The sequence below is a fragment of the Eptatretus burgeri genome, chromosome 9 (assembly GCF_056783735.1).
Source record: "Eptatretus burgeri isolate ZD-2024b chromosome 9, Ebu_testis_v1, whole genome shotgun sequence".
NCBI lineage: Eukaryota > Metazoa > Chordata > Myxini > Myxiniformes > Myxinidae > Eptatretus > Eptatretus burgeri.
The window spans coordinates 72,950,207-72,968,708 of record NC_140969.1 but is presented as its reverse complement, the minus strand read 5'-3'; the positions used below and the strand labels follow the sequence as shown (position 1 = coordinate 72,968,708).

Here is an 18,502-nt window from a genome sequence, read left to right as displayed (position 1 = left end):
CTCCCCCCCCCCCACTCATTCCCCAATATATTTAGATTGGCACAGACCCGTTTGGCTGTGTGAGGTGAGGGGAAAAACAGTCGACCCTACTTTTCTTTTCTCCACACTTTTCTTTTCTTCTTCAGTTCTTCTTCTTGTCTTCTTTTCACAAGATTGAATGATAACCATGTGTCATTTGTGTAAATAAGATTGCATAAGAAAGACTATGTGTTGCAGTTAACTCTGCTCTTTTGTGCCTTTTGCTTTCTTGCCAGTAAATACTCACTTTTAAATGATTTATTGTGTGTGTGTGTGTGTGTGTGTGTGTGTGTGTGTGTGTGTGTGTGTGTGTGTGTGTGTGTGTGTGTGTGTGTGTGTGTGTGTGTGTGTGTGTGTGTGTGTGTGTGTGTGTGTGTGTGTGTGTAAACAAATAATTGTTGGTTGTTATTTCAAAATTGGTCTCGGTTCTCCTTTCCTTCATTGGTCCAACACAGTGTACAAACATAGTTAGACGATAAGTTGTAACCCACCTGATTTGCCCTGTTAGCCGCTGCTGCACTTATCTGTTCCACTTGGCAGAAGATCACCAGGTGTGGTGCCGAGGGTGTGGCCTCTAGTTAGGTTGCTGTGCCAATAGAAAGGTATCGCAGAAACAATGAAGCATAACCCTGCTTGCTAGGCCAATAGTCTAAGTCAAGCAGCTATGGCTGTGTAAGAACTACAGCCCATTGGAACGCAGAGTTATCTGTGGTCGGCGGTCTCAGGACCGGGTATTCGGGAAAAACTCAAGTGCTTCCCGTCTTGGTGAACCTCAAACCCCAGGCCATAACAATATGTATTTCCCGTATCATATACATCCCTTATGCAAATTGGAAATCAATATGAAAAGGGCCCAATCTCCACTGGACTACACTGAGTGAAACGAATGGTTGCACAATCCAATATGACCTAAAGCAAGGAGGTGAAGAGGCCAGTTGGCCCCTCATTACCAGTTCCACTCCCAACTTAATTTTTGCTCGATATGTAAAACATCTTGAGGTTCAGACAGGTTTTTGTTGGGGGGTGTTTCTTCCCCTTGCCCATTCTTCTTACAAGTGTCCCTTTGTTGTATCCCTCCACCTTGCTGTTGATGTGCTCCCCTCAATACTTTCTACTGTGTTTATTATGTAGTTATGGCTTTGCTTATTTATGACTTCATCTTAGCGAACAATAATCTTCTTTATGCTTTACTAAAGTCTATGTCACCGGATCTTTATCGAGTGAACCAACTTGTTCTTAGGTTCTTAGAACCCCCCCCCCCCGCCCCCTTCTAATTGTTCGACTGCCCAATTATGCCCACCTTCATTTGCGGTCGGCCAGGGAACACTTCTAGCCCAAGTCATTCACAAACCAGCTGGCCAGACCTGACATTTGAGTGAGTGGCAGGAATTTGTCATTTGTTCAGGGTGCCTTGGTTAACTCACGCGCTCTTTGTGAAATACACCGTCAGATCTTGAACATCCACCAATGACCATTGCTGGTAGATGGGTCCTTCAGCTTAATGCCTTTCCGACAGACGGAGCACACATTGTTGCTTGCTCCACCTGTAAAACACCAGGATGACAGTTTATAGCTTGGTCAGGATTCAAACCCAGGCTAGAAAGCTTAAAAATGAGTGCATATACCTCGAGGCTATGCTGTCAACCCTCGTGTTATTGTGTATAATGCATCTTAACATCTTTGCTTTTTTATGACATTTATAAGACCCATTTCACGAGTCTTAAATGATTACAAATATATAAACGATGTTATTAGGAACTTTAATGGATAAATTGGAGGTGAAGTTGGGTATTTAGGTGGATAAGTGCTTGAAACAAACTCACCCAGTGGAACTTTGATCAAAGCCAATAATTCAATATATTAAACATGCATGCAGCATTTCATAATGAGACATTAAAAAAAAGTAGATGGAGCAATTAAGAAAACAATTCATATGGAGCACATAAACTTTGATTGCCAGTGCAGATTTGAGATAAAGCACAATTGAGTCTTCTTAAAGGATACCATTTTGTAAGAGTACTCGAGGCCTGCATTGTTCTCGGTTATTCTGTTTTACATTGCAGACGAAACGCAAACTGGAAAGAGGGATAAATTCCCAAACATTGCATCTTGGAACCATCTCCCTCCCCCTCCCCTTACCACCTTCTTACGTAGAACCCATCCCTCTAAGAAGGTCACTTTTTGGTTTCAAAGATGTTCTGCTTATTGAGTTTTAGTCAGTACGGAGGGCTCAGCAGCTCTGATAAAATTTAATCGACAAGGCCATACTGTACATCCTTCAAGTGCAGGACCCAAAAAGGTCATCTGCAGATAGAGGTTGCACGCCTTAACGTGGTCTCCCGAGACGAGAGACGATGTCCTGCTTACCCGGAGCCACCTGCGATCCATAAACGCAAACCAGCTCTAAGACCAGCCACAAGCAATTACTAAATGCTTAAAAGTGGAAGAAATGGAAGAAACGACAGAGGGAAACCAAAAAAAATCCAAAATGGTTTTCAACTTGGTGAACTTTAACCCTCTCCACAGTGTCAAGAGACCCAGGTGTTGAGTGTACAGAAAGCAGTTTTCAAAGTTGCTTTCAAAAGCATGACCTTTTAAGGACCGTTTTCTGATGCTTTTGCTTTATATCCACCGAAAGCTGTAATGTTGGAAATGAATCTGGCAAGTTGTGCAAAAATATTCCCATCCAAAAAAAGAAACAGAAAAATCAGCGTTATATCGCATGTTGCAGAAATTAGTTTCTGTCAACATGAATAATTTGTTTATAGCCGTTTACTCCACGTAGAACAGACGGATTACTTGGCCTTCAGTTTAAATTGGAGTTACTCCAGCGTTCAAGCGAGTCCACAAAGGGGTGTGTGATTTTAAAAAGTGGGCCATAAAATTAGGGGAGGGAGAGGTGTGTGGGAGGGGGGGGGATTGATTGGGAGAATGTGACGGCATTGCTTCTACTCCAACAATCTTGCTCGCCGGCTCTTGGGACCACATATACTTTAACTAAGGAGTATGGTGAGATGTTAGGACATTGATTAAGAGGAACCCAGATACAACATTTGATAGGTAATACAAAATAATAGAACCGTTGTGCTCCCAAGGCAATAATAAACACTTAGTAATAGAGATACAACATCATAGCAACACTCTCTTCATCAGACTTGTGGAGTGCAGGAATGAGTGGTTGCACATCCGATGCAGCACCTTCACTGGCTTTCCTCCATATTGAAAACGACCTCATTGGGTTCCTTATTTTGCTCTGCAAGCAATGTAATGCTGTGAAATGTGGTCGGATAAGCCAGAGGCCAAGTGTGACGGCGACAATCCCTCTCTGGGAGCCAGCTGTGGGTAATTTAGGAGCCATTTGACTTGACTTTTTTTTTAACGGAGAAAGGGGAAGGATTTTATTCAACAAAGCCACTTCCAAGCTCTCTGTCTCCATCCTCCCTGGAGCTTGTGACCAATGGACTCGGAAATTGTTCAGGCCATGAATTTTGAACAAAACAAAATCGTTCAGTGGTGAATAACAGTTACTATTAATATTTTTGTTTATTTAATCCAAAGTAAAAAGACTCGTGATAAAGTTGAAGGCAGGCTGGTGTAGCAAAGTTATTGTTAGCATTTCCTACGTGTGATACTAACTTTTACAGGTTTACATTTTGATGCACAAGAAAACTAAAAAAAAAAATCGTCATCAGAGGTCAGTGTTATTAATTGAGAGAACATCATGAATATAACAAAATTTGTTTTGTTAATCAAAGATAGTTTGGCAGGATGTACACAAACCATCACCTGAGTATTTCCGAATGCAAAGTGAAGCATCAACGTTCACTTTGTCAATCTGAAAGATGTTACGGCAGAGGACCCATCTGCCAGCAATGGTTGTTGGTGGACATTAGAGATCCCACAGTGTCTTTCGTAATGAGTGGGTGAGTTATCTGGGCCACCCTGAACAAATTGTAAATTCCTGCCCCTTCATTAGAACGTCAGTCAGGCCTGGCCAGCCGGTTTGTGAAAGGCTTGGGCTAAAAAACATGTTTGTTCGACTTCAGCACATTGCACAGGCCACCAAAAAAGGAGGCATTTCCTTCATATTGTTGCACACAATGGCTTGAAAAGATTACTACTTTAAAAAGAGAAAGACCAACTAATAAACCAACTGATTGGAGGAAATAATCATTAGTGCAACTCCTTCCAGCCAGTTCGCAAAGCCAAGAACCTTGGAACAATTTTGGTTTCAAAGATTTCTGGAGGCTCAGCATTTGTGCAGTCTATTGAGGCTGCCAAGGTGGTGAGAGATCAGAAATAAACTTTGTAGGGAAAATGGAAATGGTGTTGCATTACAATCCTTCTCTTCAAAATGTATCTTCGTACTATATTAAAGGTGAACATTTAACATGCTTATCCATGGAAAGGATAGAAACATATTTAACCAAAAAAATAACTTTTCTTCCAAAAAAACTCTCTTTACTTCATTATGGTACACCCTAAACGTGGAAACAGGGTCAAAATATCCAAAATAAGCTTTGATGTAAACACGCAAGTTTGACAAGAAGTGGCAGTCATTTGACTCGTGATGGATAGAATGTGAACTATAAACAGAGTTTAGGTGAAAAACATAGAAGATAGTAGGGATTCCTTTATGAAATGACTCAGTTGGTGGAGCAGCTACAATCTGGGCAAGGCAATGTAATAAGTCCAAGCACCAACAGTGCAGTAGCCTGAGCCTGCAGGTTCCCTTCGGGAACATCAAAAATGGGTCCATCGTGCACCCAAGCCCCAGAGCATGCCATGGCAAACATTTAGACCACTTCTGGTGGTTGAGAACCATTGGAAGGCTGAAGCCACTCCTCGACAAGGCCTCACGTGGAACTGGCAACATGGGTTGCCATTCAGAATGGCAACAGTGAGTCAGATGTCAAATTGTTCTCACTTATGTGGTCTAACTCAGGGCTTCCAGTTCACATAACCAGGATGTTACTTTGCCTTGCAACCCATACCAGATGTAACCAGGATATTCCTTAGCTTTGCCAACCATTATGGATTGGGTGGACCTTCTCTGCTCAAATAACTGAGGACTGCTTGCATTTGCTGATTCAGCATGGCAGATTCATTATGGTAAGGGGTTTGCTGTGTGGGGTAAACAAATATGGAATTTATTTTGATGGCTAGGTTCAGCTGTTTTGCATCGTCTTGGTGATGGGGCATGCTGGTACTACATCGTATTGGTGGCCTAGGCTGTCAGCCCTGGACCAGGCCTTACAAATGGATGTTGTTCAATTTTTATGGCGGGAGGGCATTAGGTGACGGATTTCGGGTCAGCTGAGTATGGGATAGTGACAGGCCATGCAGACCAGAGCAGTTGGGCTGTCATGTGGCCTATTCCCAGAAAGCTTGTGCGATAAACATCGCAATATACCTTCCACAAAAATTGTGCAATGTAAATCACACCTTTTCATAAACCTTTTACTTTTCATTGGTGCTTTCAACCCAGTAGTCGCCATGTTGTTCCACAAGGTACATATTATTCATGATATCGACATCGTCTCTGAATAATCATGATTTTTGTTTGCATACAAAGTTGAGGCTAGTGGAACAGCTAACATAACAGAACAAGAAGAATATAGTGGAAGCGGGTGGGGTGGAGGGGGTTCCAATAATGCAGGGTATAGGGGGAGGAAAATGGGCATGAGGAAGAAATGAGAAAGAGGGTGAGGAAGAGGAGAGAAAAAACAATAATCTGGAAACTTTGGGGTTGAGTTGGGGAGTGTTAATAAGGGTAGTAAAGATCATGAGTATGGATGTGGGATGTTCTGATTATGGTGCTAAACAGTCATCTTGAAGCCCTGGAGGGAAGGGTGGCATTGAATAGATGGAGGAAGTTGGTTCCACAGTTGAGAGAAAAGAGGAACAAATGAGTGGAGGTGAGCAACCAAGCTGGATTTTTCGCGTTTCACCAGCCAGAAGTGGTTTACTTGCAGCATGTGTTCTGCAGAAGCCCTTGGGGATGGGGGAAGGGGGAGAGGGTGCAAGACCAGAAAGGGGATGGCAGAAAAAAAAAAAAGAGGTCACCAACCTGCATGTGATCTGAGAGTAAACATACCCAGAGACTCAGCTTCATCACAGGAAATTTCAATGATTTTGAGTTCCTTGGTTGCCATGGTCATCAAGAAGTGCAAGGTATGAGGCAAAGGCACCAGCCCAAAGGAAAGAGCAGTACTTCATCTGGCTGCAGATGAAGACCTGGTAAGTTGATAGAAATGGGGTCTTAAATCAAAAATCTAGGTTCAAGTCCCACTTTTTCTTTGACGAAAGCTAATTTCAATTTGATTCTTGACATATGGGATGATATGTTCCAGATTCATATTTTGTGAAAATATATTGAGCTCAATATGTGAATCATGTCATGGCACTGCAGCAAATGGAACTTTTCTGTGGATTTGATTGTGCATGGAATGATTACTACACCAGCAGATTTATTGTCAAAAAAAAAATTCAATAAATCATTCCAACAATTTTCTTCAATGCAACCTGCAGTAGTTGCAAAATGATCACCATCTTCATTTTGTTCAAGAAAATCAAATATTCTTATCTTATGACTTGCTATTTGTCTTCAGGAACACACTCAGAATTGCAAAGAGAATCTCCTTTAATAACATCCTCAAATGTATCTGCCATTGGAAGAAAGGATATGAACCGGAATCAGCGGCAAAATGGTTCATGTCCGCTCTGAGTCTGGGAGGTCAGCGGTTCACACCAAACTCTGGCCAACTCATACCCAAGACATCAAAAACAGTATGTGCCACTTCCTAGCTTAATGCTCAGCATTTAAAAAAGGATAGAGCACAGACAAACAACCATAGGTTGGCAACCATTGTACAGGATTGATGGGGTGAATGGCCTCCTCTTGCATGAAAGTTCCTTGTTAGGAACTGATATTGTTATTATTATAAACTGTCTAACTCTTAATAGGCATTTAAAAAAATTTTTTAAATCAAATCTCAGAAAACTGCACTGCACTTACACCAACTGCAATGGCAGCATTGTTCACAGCTGACTTTGACAAAAACCACAATGCTTGAACCATATCGGATGTTAAGGTTTCCATTGAGAACTTTGGATAAAAATAGTGAAAACAACTCACAGGGTTCAACTCCCGTTGAACATTTTGGCCGTGTCCCTTAAGGGGCCAAAAGTGCACAATCATTTTCCCCCTCAGCTTACAACTCGGATACGAGCGCATGTTATCTTGGCAACTGACAAAAGTGCAGAGGCCTGTAACCTAGGCCTCACCTTGAATGAGAGATAGGCCGCATTGTTTTGAGTCGAGCTCTGTGGTCTGTGCACGCTAGAAAGTAAAGATGAATGTCTCAAGGGGAAAGAGGTTTAATTTTTCACAAAAATGGAATAGCTTTTCAAAATAAATGTGTAGAATAAAATGAGTTTCCCAATGTTACAGTGAAGCAAAAACAACAAACACCAGCACGCATACATAAAAAGTGATAAACTTTCAATAACAGAGGAGGATCGACTTCACAAATAGCGTATACAGCATAGTATGGCAATATAGAAAAGGGAAGAATGGGACTTTACGGATCTTATTTGTTTTATCACCTTGGATGAGAAAATTCGGTTAGATACCCCTCTGTAGGCATCAGGACACAGTAGACCAATCACGAACGCTGAGCTGACAATTTACCCAAAATGGTCTCTACTCCATCACAGCCAGCTGCTGAAGCAACTCCCAGTCAGGACTAGAAGTTAGAATGCATAAAATATATTCTAAAAAGTAGGTAAACAATGGCCTAGTCTTTTCAAAAGGTATCTTGAGATCTTTAACAAAAATTAGCAGACGAGACGGCATGTCGTCCGAATCAAAGGTATACCTAATGATGCAGCGATTTTTTTTTTTTGCCAAGCCTGAATGGGATATGGGATCTTTAACTTGGAGTCGAGGTATAACACACATAGTTATGCTGTTTTAATAGATATACTGTTAGAGTTTGAATATTCATAAGTATAAGCAGATTCAGTAAGCTTAATGCTTCCACAAAAGGAAAGTGCATTCATTCTCACAACACCAAACATAATTAGCTTTACCCAAGAGAATGATGCTGATTCGAAACTTGAAACGATCACACTCACAAGATACAATTCCATGTTCAGGTCAACCGGTTATAGGGTAGTTCCAACAACGTCCCTGTAACTGGCTATTTTCACGTCATTTCCTGGGGTTCCAATGCAGTCATGCTATGGGGTGCAGCATCATCGATGACATGAATGTTAAAATTTGATATCAATCTGACTGTTGTGCATGCATTTATGTTGATTTGAAATATCTCATAGTTTCATTAACAAAAATATACTTTGTGATACTCATGACTGTACATACACTGCAAATCCTTCAAGCATGTTAAATAACGGACATATCTTCAGCGTACTTGAAGGGAAATGTGAAGTGTTTCATAATCTATCTATAATTCCAGCAATGTGTGCGTGTGTGTGTGTGTGTGTGTGTGTGTGTCTGTCTGCGACCGCCGTTTCTCGACGACCACCAGTCCGATCTGATTGAAACTTGCCAGGAATATTGCCGGGGACCCGCGGATGTGCCTTTTCAAGGTTTGGTATTAATTGGACGAGCGGTTCCCAAGTTATGGCCATTTTCTTGCTTTTTTCAGTGTTAGAAAGGTGTATACATCGCAGCTGAAGTGTCGTTCCACCTTATCATGTCATTTTTTCCAAAATATATCTCAGAATAATGATAACAGCATATTAATAATAATAATAATCGCACAATAATTGGCAGTAATAAAAAGAATAACGTGATACAATGACCAATGTCTGTCAACCAATAACGACCTATATATTGTCTGTCAACCAATAATGACCGATAACGTCTGTCAACCAATAACAGGACACGGTGCTATGACATCACGAATGACGTCACAATTAATGTTTATTTATTTATTTTTGTTTTTTCCCAAGAGTTTGAAAGCTGTTTTTTTATTGTTGTGCTTGGTTGACATTTGTGAATACATTTACAGAGAGAGGGGCGAGAGAGGAGGGGGGAGAGAGGAGGGAGAGAGGAGGGAGAGAGGGGGAAGAGAGGAGGGAGAGAGGGGGAGAGGGGGAAGAGAGGGGGAGAGAGGGGGTGAGAGAGGGAGAGGGAGAGAGGAGGGGAGAGAGGAGGGGAGAGAGGAGGGGAGAGAGGAGGGGAGAGAGGAGGGGGAGAGAGGAGGAGAGAGGAGGGGAGGAGGAGAGAGGAGGGGAGAGAGGAGGAGGAGAGAGGAGGGGGAGAGAGGAGGGGAGAGAGGGAGGAGGAGGAGGGAGGGGAGAGAGGAGGGGAGGGAGGGGAGAGAGGAGGAGGGAGGGAGGGGGAGAGAGGAGGGGGAGGGAGGGGGAGAGAGGAGGGGAGGGAGGGGGAGAGAGGAGGGGGAGGGAGGGGAGAGAGGGAGGGGGAGGGAGGGGGAGAGAGGAGGGGGAGGGAGGGGGAGAGAGGAGGGGAGGGAGGGGAGAGAGGAGGGGAGGGAGGGGAGAGAGGAGGGGGAGGGGGAGAGAGGAGGGAGGGAGGGGAGAGAGGAGGGGAGGGAGGGGGAGAGAGAGGAGGGGAGGGAGGGGAGAGAGGAGAGGGAGGGAGGGGAGAGAGGAGGGGGAGGGAGGGGGAGAGAGGAGGGGGAGGGAGGGGAGAGAGGAGGGGGAGGGGAGGGGGAGAGGAGAGGGGAGGGAGGGAGAGAGGAGAGGAGGGAGGGAGGAGAGAGGAGGGGAGGGAGGGGAGAGAGGAGAGGAGGAGGAGGGAGAGAGAGGAGGGGAGGGAGGGGGAGAGAGGAGGGGAGGGAGGGAGAGAGAGGAGGGAGGGGAGAGAGGGGAGAGAGAGGAGGGGAGAGAGGAGGGGAGAGAGGAGGGAGAGAGGGAGGGGGAGGGAGGGGAGAGAGGAGGGGGAGGGAGGGGGAGAGAGGGAGGGGGAGGGAGGGGGAGAGAGGAGGGGAGGGAGGGGAGAGAGGAGGGGAGGGAGGGGGAGAGAGGAGGGGAGGGAGGGGAGAGAGGAGGGGAGGGAGGGGGAGAGAGGAGGGGGAGGAGGGGAGGGGAGAGGGAGGGGAGGGAGGGGAGAGAGGAGGGGAGGGAGGGGAGAGAGGAGGAGGGAGGAGGAGGAGGGGAGGGAGGGGGAGAGAGGAGGGGAGAGGAGGAGGGAGAGAGGAGGGGGAGAGAGGAGGAGGAGGGAGAGAGAGGAGGGGGAGGGAGGGGAGAGAGGAGGGGAGGGAGGGGGAGAGAGGAGGGGAGGGAGGGGAGAGAGGAGGGGAGGGAGGGGAGAGAGGAGAGAGGAGGGAGAGAGGAGAGAGAGGAGGGGGAGAGAGGAGGGGAGGGGAGGGGGAGAGAGGAGGGGAGGGAGGGGAGAGAGGAGGGGAGGGGAGGGGGAGAGAGGAGGGGAGAGGAGGGGGGAGGGAGGGGGAGAGAGGAGGGGGAGGGAGGGGAAAGAGGAGGGGGAGGGAGGGGGAGAGAGGAGGGGGAGGGAGGGAGAGGGGGGAGAGAGAGGAGGGGGAGGGGAGGGGAGGGGAGAGAGGAGGGGGAGGGAGGGGAGGGAGGGGGAGAGAGGGGAGGGGAGAGAGGAGGGGGAGAGAGGAGGGGGAGAGAGGAGGGGGGAGGGAGGGGGAGAGAGGAGGGGGAGGGAGGGGGAGAGAGGAGGGGAGGGAGGGGAGAGAGAGGAGGGGGAGGGAGGGGAGAGAGGAGGAGGGAGGGAGGTGGGAGGGAGGGGAGGGGAGGTGGGAGGGAGGAGGGAGGGAGGGGGAGGAGGGAGGGGAGGGGAGGGGAGGAGGGGAGGGGAGGGGAGGAGGGAGGGGGGAGGGAGGGGGAGGGAGGGGAGGGGAGGAGGAGGGAGGAGGGGGAGGGAGGAGAGAGGAGGGGAGGGGGAGGGGAGGGGAGAGAGGAGGGGAGGGAGGGGAGAGAGAGAGAGAGGGGAGGGGAGAGGAGGGGAGAGAGAGAGGAGGGAGGGAGGGGGGAGAGAGGAGAGGAGGGGAGGGGAGAGAGGAGGGAGAGGAGGGAGGGGAGAGGGAGGGGAGGAGGGGGGAGAGAGGAGGGGAGGGAGGAGAGAGGAGAGAGGAGGGGGAGGGAGGGGAGAGAGGAGGGGAGGGAGGGGGAGAGGAGAGGGGAGGGAGGGGAGAGAGGAGAAGGAGGTAGGGGAGAGAGGGGAGGGGGAGGGAGGGGGAGAGAGGGAGGGGGAGGGGGGAGAGGAGGGGGAGGGGAGGGGGAGAGAGGAGGGGAGGGGGAGAGAGGAGGGAGGAGAGGGGGAGAGAGGAGAGGGAGGGGGAGAGAGGAGGGGGGAGGGGAGAGAGGAGGGGGAGGGAGGGAGAGAGAGGAGGGGAGGAGGAGAGAGAGAGGGGAGGGAGGGGAGAGAGAGGGAGGGAGGGAGGGAGGAGAGAGAGGAGAGAGAGGGAGGAGAGAGAGGAGGGGGAGGGAGGGAGAGAGAGGAGGGAGGGGAGGGAGAGAGGGAGGGAGAGAGGAGGGAGGGAGAGAGAGGAGGGGAGGGGAGGGAGGGAGAGAGAGGGGAGGGGAGGGAGAGAGAGAGAAGGAGGGGAGGGGGAGGGAGGGGGAGGGAGGAGGTGGGAGAGGGAGGGGAGGGAGAGGTGGGAGGGAGGGGGAGGGAGGGAGGTGGGAGGGAGGGAAGGAGGGAGGGGGTGGGAGGGAGGGGAGGGAGGGAGGGGGAGGGAGGGGGTGGGAGGGAGGGGGAGGGAGGGTGGGAGGGAGGGGTGGGAGGGAGGGGGAGGGAGGGGTGGGAGGGAGTGAGGGGGGGGTGGGAGGGAGGGGAGGGAGGGAGGGAGGGGTGGGAGGGAGGGGGAGGGAGGGGGTGGGAGGGAGGGAGGGAGGGGTGGGAGGGAGGGGAGGGGAGGGGAGGGAGGGGAGGGAGGGGGAGGGAGAGGGGTGGGAGGGAGGGGGAGGGAGGGGGTGGGAGGGAGGGGAAGGAGGGGGTGGGAGGGAGGGGGAGGGAGGGGTGGGAGGGAGGGGAGGGAGGGGGAGGGAGGGGGAGGGAGGGGGTGGGAGGGAGGGAGGGAGGGGAGGGAGGGGAGGGAGGGGAGGGAGGGTGGGAGGGAGGGGGAGGGAGGGGAGGAGGAGGGAGGGGGTGGGGAGGGAGGGAGGGAGGGGGAGGGAGGGGTGGGAGGGGAGGGAGGGAGGGAGGGGAGGGAGGGGGAGGAGGAGGGGAGGGAGGGGTGGGAGGGAGGGGGAGGGAGAGGAGGGTGGGAGGGAGGGGAGGGAGGGGGAGGGAGGAGGGAGGGGGTGGGAGGGAGGGGAGGGAGGGGAGGGAGGGGTGGGAGGGAGGGAGGGAGGGGGAGGGAGGGAGGTGGGAGGGAGGGAGGAGGGGGAGGGAGGGGAGGGAGGAGGGAGGGGTGGGAGGGAGGAGGGAGGGGGGAGGGGTGGGAGGGGGTGGGAGGGAGGGGAGGGGAGGGAGGGGGGAGGGAGGGGAGGGAGGGGAGGGAGGGGGTGGGAGGGAGGGGGGAGGGAGGGGAGGGAGAGGGAGGGAGGGTGGGAGGGAGGGGAGGGAGGGAGGGAGGGGAGGGAGGGGGAGGGAGGGAGGGGAGGGGAGAGGGAGGGGTGGGAGGGAGGGGAGGGAGGGGGAGGGAGGGGAGGGAGGGAGGGAGGGGGAGGGAGGGGGAGGGAGGGAGGGGAGGGAGGGGAGGGAGGGAGGGGGAGGGAGGGGGTGGGAGGGAGGGGGAGGGAGGGGGTGGGAGGGGTGGGAGGAGGAAGAGGGAGGGAGAGGGAGGGGAGGGAGGGAGAGAGAGGAGGGGAAGGAGGGGAGGGAGGGGAGGGAGGGGAGGGAGGGGAGGGAGGGGAGGGAGGGGAGGGAGGGAGGGAGGGGAGAGAGAGGAGGGAGAGAGAGGAGGGGAGGGAGGGAGGGAGGGGAGAGAGGAGGGGGAGAGAGGAGGGGGAGAGAGGAGGAGGGAGAGAGGGAGAGGAGGGGGAGAGAGGGGGAGAGAGGGAAGGAGAGGAGGGGGAGAGAGGGGGAGAGAGAGGGGAGAGAGGAGGGAGAGGAGGGGGAGAGAGGGGGAGAGAGGAAGGAGAGGAGGGGGAGAGAGAGGGGGAGAGAGGGGGAGGGAGAGAGGGAGGGAGAGAGGGGGAGGGAGAGAGGGGGAGGGAGAGAGGGGAGGGAGAGAGGGGAGGGAGAGAGGAGGGCAAGAGAGGGGGTGAGAAAAGGGGGTGAGAGAGGCGGGAGAGAGGGGGGAGGGAGGGGCGTGAGAGGGGAGGGAGAGGGGGTGAGAGAGAGGAGCGTCACAATTCAAGAGAGGGGGAGAGAGGAGGTGGCGAGAGAGGGGACGGGAGAGGGGTGTGAGAGGAGGGCGAGAGAGAGGGGTGAGGGAGAGGGGTGAGAGAGGAGGGGTGAGAGAGGAGGGGCGAGACTAGGGGGAGAGAGGGGGAGGGAGGGGGGAGAGATGGGGGAGGGATGGGGAGGGAGGGGGAGAGAGGGGGAGGGAGGGGAGAGAGAGGGGGAGAGAGGGGGAGAGGGGGAGAGAGAGAGGGAGAGAGGAGGAGCGAGACGAGGGGGAGAGAGGAGGAGCGAGACGAGGGAGGGAGGGGGAGAGAGGGGGGAGAGAGGGGAGAGAGGGGGAGAGAGGGGGAGAGAGAGAGGGGAGAGAGGAGGAGAGAGACGAGGGGGGAGAGAGGAGGAGCGAGACGAGGGGGGGAGAGAGGGGGGCGAGAGAGAGGGGCGTCACAATTCTTCTTCTTCTTCGTTTGATATGATGTCACAATTGACGCTGGGAACCTGAGTATGTTTCCCAGGAGTTTCCCAAGTTATGGCCATTTATGATATGGTTGGTCCGATCTAATTGAAACAATGCCCCAATCCAGTCGTCGTTTACGAGAGCGAAGGAACGAAGCTGCACATACGAGCACGCACCTACGGGCCCGCACTAGTACTAATAATAATAATAATAATAATAATAATAATCATAATAAATAATTAGAGAGTTCATAAAACCCATAACCCATGCAGTCTTGAGAAAAAGAACATGGGAAGGGGCTTTTGAACTCTTGCTTTGCATTTCCAAGCACAATCTATATTTCCTGTGATCCACAATTTTGTCTGAATCTCACTGTTCCCCAGTGCTGAGAGCACGAGAGATACACTTGATTGGTCAAGATGGCATAAAATGGTGTAATAGTTTGGCCAAGTACTGCTAACCTGGAGATTTTTAGAAGTGCCAACCAGGCGATTTGTGTTCTATAGTGTTCATGTATATAATCCAATTGAAATAAAATAAAAGTTTAAAGGCTACTTTTTTGTTTAATAAAAGTTTTAAAAGCTTTTGTCTGACGTTTACTGCCATTGATGCAGCGTCTTTTACTTCACCTCATTTAGTTATCCGTGTCTGTTGTTTGTATCCTTTATGACTGCTAAAAACAGTGTTTCCTGTTTGGAATGATTTTCAATTTTGTTTGACTGCTAGACAAGCAGGCAAATATATTTAAACAAAAAATCTCGCTCCTATCTGTGCACGCACAATCAGGATGAGATGCCATACAGTTGTGCCAAATTCAGAGCCAAAGTACCGATAAACAGCAGGTTTGTGTTCAGATTCATGTTTCACAGTGTTCAAAATATAAAATTGAATTGGAATCAAGGTGTGCCTCGATCATAGACGAACAATCTGTAGATGGACTGGCAAAGTGAACCAATTGCTTGACCCCACTTTCCATTTCGTGCGTGGGGTAATAATAATAATAATAATAATAATAATAATAATAATAATAATAATAATAATAAAAATAATCATATGAAAGGGTCGAAAGGACTCTATAAACGTCATTGGCAGCTGATGAAGTGCTGGTATTACAGATGAAAATAAGGAAAACCATATTATATCAGAGGTCATTATCAGGGCAACATGTTCCACAAATTAAAAGTTCTTAGCTCTTATATAAGCCTCAACAGAGTATACAAAAAAAATATGTGGTCAGACTCCCTGGATCATGTGATAAATGGGTTACAGGAGGACCTGAATGGACTGGGGAGGAGCCATCATTGTCCAGCCCAGTAAAGGCAACTTGTCGAATGTAAGATGAAGTATCTTTCACAATACGAACCCATTTTTGTGCATTTCAATGTGCTTTGCAAAATACCAGATCACCATGAGGAAGATTAAAATGGACCAGAGAGGAAAATAAGTCCATTTTCTCCTGACACTTTGTATCTAGACTAGAGGAAAGAATGGCACAACAATGAACCTACACCATATGGTTAGAATTGTACCCTGATAAAATAAATTGGAGCAAGCACATTGACAGACCATCCTAAGGTCAAATTGGTTGAGCCAAAAATAAATGGAAGAAAGGAAAAGCCAATGACTTGGGGCAAGACTTACCATCTGTCAACCCTGTTGCAAATACTGATAGGGCAACAATGAGAGTGGTTTCCAAAACATCGCATCAGCTTTAGAGCACCAAATACATGAACATCAAGGCAATATCTCACATGTTGACACTACTGCAGAAGATGGTCCTCTCTCTAAAGATATTATTCAAAATAACAATGATAATTTGGATAATCAACAACATCACCATTTCATGATTAAATGTGAGAACCAGTTCAAACTTTAAAAAAGATAGCAAAACGTCAAATCTAGTCCACATTAAAAAAAAATTAATAATGTTGTAACTCATTGATTAATACGAGCTACTACCCAAGTAGTTTGTGAAATCCTGCGGAAGAAAATATAAACTTACCAGTCCCAAGACACCCAAAGAGAATTATCAACAACCCCCATGGACCATTGAAGAATAATTAATTGAGGCAAAATTTTCAGAGGAAAGAAAAAGACCAAGACAGCTTAATGCTATCGCTAAGGTAAAACCTCAAAGGCAAGGAGGAAATCATCAATAAGTTTATTGGAGATTAAAATAATCTTAAAGGTCATGGAATAATTGTGACGAGATACGATATAGTTGCAATCTCAGAATCAAAAGATTTGATAGGTGAACTAGATGGCCCTCGGTGGTGCACATTCCTCCGTCAGGCTGAACAGTCGATGTTTTGTATCCCACTGATAGGCGGGATTTGCATCCGGACCTTAACTGAAATCGAATTGGCTTGTTTTTGTCACCGAACCAACTCATCCACCAAGCATTGTCATAAGCCATTAATAACGTTTTGTAATATCAAGCCCTATCTCTCAATGGTATCGTTTTTGGCCCCATCTCTCAATGATGAGGAATCTCATTAAAACTCTAGTATCTGGATCAAGAGGCGGACATTCACCAAAATCGAATCGATTTGTTCTTGTCCAACCTGTCCAACAAGTTTCATCCGAATCCGTCCATACCTTTTTGAGATATCCTGCTCACAGACAGGCAGACAGACAGACAGGGGTGAAAATATAACCTCCGTCCACCTTCGGTGGCAGAGACAATTAACCCCCTTTTTGCCAAACAAAAGCTTAGAAACTGAGGTGACCTTTTTGAGGCAAACACCACCTATGCAATTCGAGTTATAGTACACAGAACAGGTGCAGTAGACCACACATTAGAACAATTGACAGAAATGGATGAGATGGTGAGGAAACAGCTCACAATACATGGAGTCCTTCGATCTGAAATAGGTATTGTCAGACTCTATGTACCTGGAAGAGAAGGGGAGTGCAGGGTTAAAGTATTTTGAACATTGTGTGTTTGAGGAAAGATACACTATCTCTGAGTAACTCAAACAAAGCCAAGCTCCAGTTTTGGAATGAGTGAATAAATAATTATTGAGAAAGGCATGAGTGATAGCCGAATGGAGTGCAGACACCACATAGCCAAGCAGAAGGCAAAAGGTCATCATGGTATGTCCCCAAAATTTCTGAAAACCACCTACAATGATATGTAATTCAAAGGGACTAAAAACTACCCACTCACAAACCCCGACAACTCCCACTCCCCCCTCTCCTAATTGAAGTCCTCATGATGGCCACACAATACCAGGCTCTTCCCACAAACAGGCCAGGATACAACATCATAAACATTGGTGACGCCACTGACAAATGCATGTACTGCAACAAATTCTTAGAGACTGACGCATATTGTCATCAGTGGATGGCCACAGGTTGGCACAGAGTATATATATATATATATATATATATATATATATATATATATATATATATATATATATATATATATATATATATATATATATATATATATATATATATATATATATATACATACACTGAGACATAATCAAGTGGCCATTGCCCCTCATTTGGAGCTTTGTGGCTAATACCATCTGCCAAGAAGACTACATTGGTGGGAAAACAAGCCCGACACAATCATAGAAAATGACAAGTTAAAGATCATTTGGTAATTCCTACTCATCCCCAAGCATTCAAGATAAAACTAGAAAAAAATAAAATCACCATCATTGACATTTCTTGCATATGGTGTGAATATCTGGAAAGAAAAGAAGAGGAAAACATCACCAAATATCAACCTGTAAAAATAGAATTAGAGAGAACATGGGGTGGAAAGGCTGAAGTCGTACGATTATTGTCAGTGTCGTACGGGAGGCCAACGGAATGCTTCTTCAAAGACTAGGATATCAGCATCAAAACTACTGTATAGGGAAGTCTATACTTTTTAGAACGTCTTCCATTTTACAACAGTTTAAAATCTGTGGATCGAGCTGATCCCAAAGTCTAGATGCAAAAGGATCACTTCAGAAGCAATAACATTAGTTTCTGAAGTTGTGATATACCCACAATAATAATGGTATGAATTTAGTAAATTGATAGTTAATGTTAAATAAATAAATAAGCTGATTATATGACACCGGTGTAATAGGACAAATAGCTTGTTCCTGTGTCCTTGCAACTGCTCTCTTCATTCATTTGATTCGAAAAACCATCTCAGTGTAACACAGTATACTCCCTTTAGGAAAGGGTTAAATTGCATATTACCAGAAGGAAATAAGTACTTAATGAAGGAAGTGCTGTGTGGGCAAGCATGGGAATTTTGGCCAAGTTTCTACTGTTTGTTCAGTTAAAATGCAAGCACACAGAAACGCACAACAATTTGAATGGCTAAGATCTACTGAAAATAGTGTACAAGCACCAACAAAATGTTACAAATGGTTGTTGATGACACTGAACTTGACAACGCCAAGCTTATACACTTTCCCTTAAGGATTGTTGTATTTGTGGAGATCTCTTTCAGGATTGGTTAAATCGGTTTGGTTGGGGGATTTCTCCCACCCCACCTGGTTGATTTTTCAACCGATTGTCAATCCTATTAAAAGTAAATGATGAAGTCACTGATGACGAGTGAGGTTGTGCAAATCAATCATGCTTCACTTTGCTCAATGTACCTCCACAGCAGCTATTGACAATATCAACATGCATCTCCACAGTAGCTATTGATTGGCACCACGGATATCCACAGCAGCGAAAGACATCAGGCACCTCTCACAGCAGCTGATTACATCATCAGGCACCTCCGCAGCAGCGCATGATCTTTCTCAACGTTCTCCATT

At 48.0% G+C, this 18,502-nt stretch overlaps 1 long non-coding RNA gene across 3 annotated transcripts in view; it reads right to left on the bottom strand.

The window, feature by feature from the left end:
- Positions 1–18,502, bottom strand: part of LOC147020356 (uncharacterized) — a 210,978-nt gene that overhangs the window by 29,981 nt on the left and 162,495 nt on the right. For 2 of the 3 annotated variants that reach the window (XR_015061796.1, XR_015061794.1), the window contains exon 4: positions 1,443–1,562. This is a non-coding gene — a long non-coding RNA (uncharacterized LOC147020356). Of the gene's footprint in view, positions 1–1,442; positions 1,563–5,471; positions 6,013–18,502 lie in introns of those variants that run through there. The other variant, XR_015061797.1, reaches the window with a different exon arrangement.